The sequence below is a fragment of the Sinocyclocheilus grahami genome, unplaced genomic scaffold (assembly GCF_001515645.1).
Source record: "Sinocyclocheilus grahami isolate Dianchi unplaced genomic scaffold, SAMN03320097.WGS_v1.1 scaffold728.1, whole genome shotgun sequence".
NCBI lineage: Eukaryota > Metazoa > Chordata > Actinopteri > Cypriniformes > Cyprinidae > Sinocyclocheilus > Sinocyclocheilus grahami.
Genome location: NW_015505907.1, coordinates 237,706 through 243,837, shown reverse-complemented (window position 1 = coordinate 243,837; position 6,132 = coordinate 237,706). Strand labels below are relative to the sequence as shown.

Sequence of the window (6,132 nt, the reverse complement as noted above, 5' to 3'; positions counted from 1 at the left end):
ACAAAGAAGACCTAAGACATTTGAGCAACTAGAAGCCTGTATTAGACAAGAATGGGACAACATTCCTATTCCTAAACTTGAGCAACTTGTCTCCTCAGTCCCCAGACGTTTGCAGACTGTTATAAAAAGAAGAGGGGATGCCACACAGTGGTAAACATGGCCTTGTCCCAACTTTTTTGAGATGTGTTGATGCCATGAAATTTAAAATCAACTTATTTTTCCCTTAAAATGATACATTTTCTCAGTTTAAACATTTGATATGTCATCTATGTTGTATTCTGAATAAAATATTGAAATTTGAAACTTCCACATCATTGCATTCTGTTTTTATTCACAATTTGTACAGTGTCCCAACTTTTTTGGAATCGGGTTTGTATATATATATATATATATATATAAACATACACACAAAATCTAAATCTAAAATTCTAATACTTATTTCCATAAAAATTTATACTAAAATAAATAACCTAGTATGAAAACATAAAACATTGTAACATATATCCTGGATGTTGTTGCTTACCTTACCCCGAGGCATGATTGGTGTAAAGCTACACTTGCTATATAGCTTTATGAGTTCAATTTAGTCACAGAAGGTCATGTTACTACTTAATTCTGAAATACAGTGTGTGGACTGACTGTTGAGTGCTGGCTGTGGTCGTGGAAAGTCCATTGCTTTGGGGTTTGAGGTGAGTGATGAGTTGTTTTGAAGCTCAGAGATGTTGTAACCATCACCCACCACAAGGTGGACAACCGTGTGTGTGTGTGTGTGTGTGTGTGTGTGTGTGTGTGTGTGTGTTTTTTGGACAAGGACAAGGTTGAGAGGTTTTAATGAAGAGCTTGTGAAAGTGTCTTTTTATAGACTACGTATTAAATAATATCAGGATTTAACACTTTGCCTTGACCTATATTGCAAACTTTGACCCTTTTAAAAAAACTCAAAGCATTCAAAGCAACAAGACATAAAGCAGCAACGCTTCTTCTCAACTTTAAATTCCACCTCATTTCCCAGTCTGATCAAGATTTCTCTTTGAGGACTTGATATGCTCCTGTATCTGAACGGCACCACAGAGGACGGAAAGACAGGAAAGAGTGAGAAGAGAAAGCAGGAGGAGGAAAGAGAATGTTCTGTGTTTTGGTGTCACTGGGGACTACGTGCTTTTTATATGTCCCAGTAGAGAAGAGAGATGAAGAATGTAAAGGAGTATGGAAGGAGAGAGAGAGAGAGAGAGATAGAGGGATTCTCAGGAGAGGGATCTAAGGCTGTGTCTGCCACCGCCACCTTAAGCCACCCTCCTCCTGTTGGTTTTAATTCACTTCCACAGGAAATCTAGATCCACTCCCCTACTACACAGAGCTAGCTTGTCTGTTTCTTTCTATCCTGTCGAATCAGTTCGCCAGTGACGTGTGTATTTGTGTTTAAATTTGTGTCGGTCAAGTTTTGCCTGCATTGTGGAGACCCCACAAAGATGGTAAACTAAACCCTGCAATCACCTGCATTGTGGGGGGCAAATCAATGTTCCCTGAGGAAGATGTTTTAATAAATATACATATTCCTATAAATATAAATATACATATACATATATAAATATTCCATATTGAAAATAAAAATATGACAAATTTGTTGGAGAGGTTTGGGGTGCATTAATTATCACCCTGGTTATGTGGGTGGCGCTTGTATTTTATTTTATATTTTATTTTTCTTAGGTTATTTTCGCGGTTAGAAATGTAATGCTTTGAATTGTTAATCAGTATGATGTATAATTAATAATAATAATAATAATTTGTTTGAAGGTTTTGGTGTGTATTTATTATCATCAGAGAGCTGTAAATTGCATCAGGTTGCATCAGGGTTAGCCATACTAAGAGCCATGCTGATTTCTTTTTGGTTTTGTCCAAATCCTTTTATGAGTGGGTCTCTCAATGGCACAATCCACACTCGCTCCAAAGAACATAATACACTGGTCGAGTCTGCACACTCCAAACGGTCTCCCCACTGAGCTAGTTTTAAGTCCATAAGTCTTAGTCAAATGTCACGACATGACTGATGCTTTTTTTAAAGCGAGCCGTTTGAGACAATCAAAGTGTGGGCCTAGTGGGCTTGTTAGGGCTCCCTCTGTCTGTCCAGTTCCTCTGAAGTCTGTTCGGACCGCTTGTGTTTGTTTCTCAGCTCTTCGCCTGTGACAATCCACATATGGTCATTTATCAAAGATCTGCGCTTCACAAGAAACTGTTTTTGCGAAGCTGTCAGGCCAGTGATATTTCTGAAGACTTTATTGTACAAACTTGTCAGAATTCCCATCAGACTCGCGATCGCAGCCAGCCATGTAGTACCCTCTTCCATCTCTAGCCCAATGATTTGTGTTCAAATGAAAAACCCAAACCATCCCAATAAAGTTTTGGCAAGGACGGATCGGTTTAATTGGCAGGCAATTGACGCGCCAATAGACTGTCATCCTGGAGGTCAAGAGTAATTTATTGAGATGCTAACTGCCTTTTTTTTTTGGGCCGCCATTCCATATTGAAATTCCCATCCAGACAGTATTACATGAGAAGATGATGACTTAATCCCCTGTTAATTAGAATAACATTTCCAGCAGCTGAGGCATAGCTGTTTAATGCGAGGGCAGTGGGCCGCACAGGAGAGGCCAGCCGGCTGGATCTGCGGCCCCAGAGCGCGAAGCTTGGCCTGGGCTCAGAGATCCAGGCAGCGGGGGCAACTCTCCACACCTCCAGCGGATGAGTGGTGGAAAGCTGGTAAATCTGCCGCTGATGACTCTCTCGTCGGCTAATAAGCTCATGTTTATTGGCAGGCTCTGTCCATCAGTGGCCCATTTTCAGCAGCAAATGGAAATATGTATTAGAAACACAGAATCCTCATATGGTAGCACAGTATTTTTAATAAGCTAATTTTCCATCTTCACAGAATTTGATTACAGGTGCTTCTTGAAAAGAATAAAATTGCAAATTGAACTTCGACCTCTTCCAGAAAAATAAAAAGATCATTCTGACTGACAGTGATGCTTCTGTGTTATGTAACATAGTAAAACTTACTCTCTTACATCCACAGCATGAACAATAAAACTCTTACCTCATTGCATGAAAAAAAAAAAATATATATATATATATATATTATTTTATTTTTTTACCATTTAGCTTTATGGATTAATTTGTGCTGTTTATAAAACTGTTCAATATAATTAATATTTTGTCTGTCTGTCTATCTATCTTTCTGTCTATCTACAGTTCTGTCAATCTATTGCAAATTATTTTATCATGATGAAAATTTATATGAAAAGTTGTGATTCATATATTTCATATCAACATTAATTAATTTTTTTTGTATAGATATTTCTAATTTATTTAATCTCAAAATCTTTCCTTATGTACAATTTCAAAATTCCAAAACATTTTCTTAAGAACAGCATATTTCAAAATTTAGATCTTAGATTTTTAGTGTGGTGTCAGACTTTAAACCCCACTCTACACAAACAGTAATATTCACCTTTAATGCCTGCTTAAATTTATTTATTTTTATTTTTTAATGCATGCATGCTTTTTTTTTCTTTTTTTTTCAGGTTTCTTTTACAGTGATTTGCGTACAGCTTCACCCTTGGCCAGAGTGCAGTTGTGAAACTGGAAGTGACAGTGCCAGGTTTGCCCTGTTCTGTTTCTATCTTAGTATTAATCCAGCAGCCCCTCTACTCTTTAAGAAAGACCTCATTACCAGCCTCATTGATTGTGCTTCCTGCATCAACGACCACAGCTTCTTCTACCACACCAGCTGAGAGAGAAAGAGAGAGTTTCTTTTCACCTTGTTGATAAATAACAAAACAAAACCAAATAAAATATGGTGTTCTTTCGCAGTGATTTGCTGCCAGTTTCACCTTTGGCCAGAGTGCAGTAGTGAAACCGGAAGTGGCAGTGCCAGGTTTGCCCTGTTCTGTTTCTATCTCAGTATTAATCTAGCAGCCCCTCTACTCTTTAAGAAAGACCTCATTACCAGCCTCATTGATTGTGCTTCCTGCATCAACGACCACAGCTTCTTCTACCACACCAGCTGAGAGAGAGAGAGAGAGAGAGAGGGGAGGCTTAGCCCAGTGCATCTGTGTGTCCTGCATTATGGGTAGGGAGGTAAGCAGTAGGCAGGAGGTTTATGGTGCTGTAATTGGTAGTTAGTGTGATATTTGTAAGACAAATAGAGCTATATGTGCGATTCCTCCTCTCTCTCTCCTCTCTAGTCTTTACAGCCACCAAAGGGCCTCATTATAGCCCACTGCAACCCAGGCCTCACTGCATCGCACACACACACACGAAGGGCAGGAAGTTGTGTGTGACAGTTCGGCTGCCAGGACTGATAGATGATACAGTAAGTGTGGTATTCATTGAGAGAGGACCCTGATGGTCTGGGGAATGAAACAGCTCTTCATTACATCGCAACCCAGTGGACGTTTTACACTCACGCTGTGCGCGGCGGGACTGACTGAGTTTACTGTGGTCACTCATGCATATGTGGGGTTCTGAATTAACTTTTTTACAAGACCTGCCAATGGTTAGCAAATCTGGAAAACAACCATCTATCACTGTGTTGTTATTGTTAACTAAAACTTATATATTGTTTTAAATTTTTTGGGTCATTAAAATAAAGATGACAAAGTAAAATATAAATATTATATTTAAAAAATAAAATAAAATGCTGTCTTGGCAACTAATTGAAATAAATAAAATGGTACTAAAACTAAAATATATATAAAAATGTATTCAAATGACAAAAGCAAGCTACAGAATTACCTATTTATTTTTAGAAAAAACAAAATTAAATAAAAAACTGAAAATATGAAAATAAAAGATTATAAAAATGATTAATACATACTAAAACAGTATGTAAATAATACTAAAATATACAGTAACGCTGTAACTGTCTAATTTAGTGTTTTTGTTAAAATGTTAATCACAATTAAAAGAACCAAAGACTTAAACTACTTCAGTCTGTGTGCATTGAATTTATTTATTACACGAGTTTCACAATTTGAGTTGAATTACTGAAATAAATATATATAAGAGTTTGCTTCCAAAATGCTATAAATCCATTTTGAGTTTTCTTTACCAAGAAAGTGGCAAGATGAAACCCACTATTTTCTGTTTCAAACTTTTACATAGCATCTTTAAGTTATAATAACATTAAAAATTCAAATCCAGATTTTGATTTCCAAAGATTTATTATAAAATTTTATTTTTTTTCCCCAAAATGCAATAAATCCATTGAATCAATATAAAAGTTATTTTTCATATTGATACTGCTGAAAATACACAACATAGTAAGTTGATCCACATATGACAGCCTCTGAACTTGGTCAATACTAATCTTATATGCAGGCACTGGACTAAAAATACATTCAATCAGTCATCGCTCCCAAAAAGAATTCAACGGGTCATCTTGTTAATGCTATAAATTAATGGCAACAATAAAATAAAATTTCATCATGAACATACATGAACAACAATATCACATTAGACCACAGAAATTCCCTTACATTCAACTTCCAAAAGTGCATTCATCTTTGCCATGTTACATTAATTTAGTTGACTAGTGCTATACGCTGTATTAACAAAAAAATAAATGGCATAAATAAAAACACTTACACTGACAACCTACTCAATATCGCGTACATAATGGAATGCGACTCATCTGCGATTATGAACGCGATATTGCAGTGATCTATGGCTCTGTGTATTAAATGCTGCTCCATCTGAAAGCATGTGATGGAGATTTACTGTTCACAGAACCGGCTTTACTGATGAGTTGCGCATGACAATCACATGCGATTTATCGTGCAGCCCTAATTTTTTTGTTTGTTTGTTGATCACTAAGTACAAAATAGATGAGGAAAACTAGGATGCTGGGTGTATTCAAAGCGCCGCCATTACTGTCTAGAGTGCGTGGAGTGGTCCGCTGTGTTTGGTTGTTACTGTTTACAGTGCGTGGAATGGTGCGCTGTGAGCGTATATATCGCATTCTGCAGAAAAGGGAGGTGGCGTTTGTCACGGTTTGGAAAATGAGGGAGAAAACATGACAGAATAACTCGGCGGATATCGCATTTTGCGTAAAATTAAAAATGGACTTTTCAATAC

At 37.0% G+C, this 6,132-nt stretch overlaps 1 long non-coding RNA gene across 4 annotated transcripts in view; it reads left to right on the top strand.

Moving 5' to 3' along the window:
* The window catches only part of LOC107560456 (uncharacterized), a 157,021-nt gene that overhangs the window by 111,800 nt on the left and 39,089 nt on the right, over positions 1–6,132 (top strand). For 2 of the 4 annotated variants that reach the window (XR_001605733.1, XR_001605731.1), the window contains one exon: positions 3,579–3,767. The exons of 1 other annotated variant lie outside the window; for it this stretch is intronic. This is a non-coding gene — a long non-coding RNA (uncharacterized lncRNA). Of the gene's footprint in view, positions 1–3,578; positions 3,768–6,132 lie in introns of those variants that run through there. One more of the 4 variants, XR_001605732.1, reaches the window with a different exon arrangement.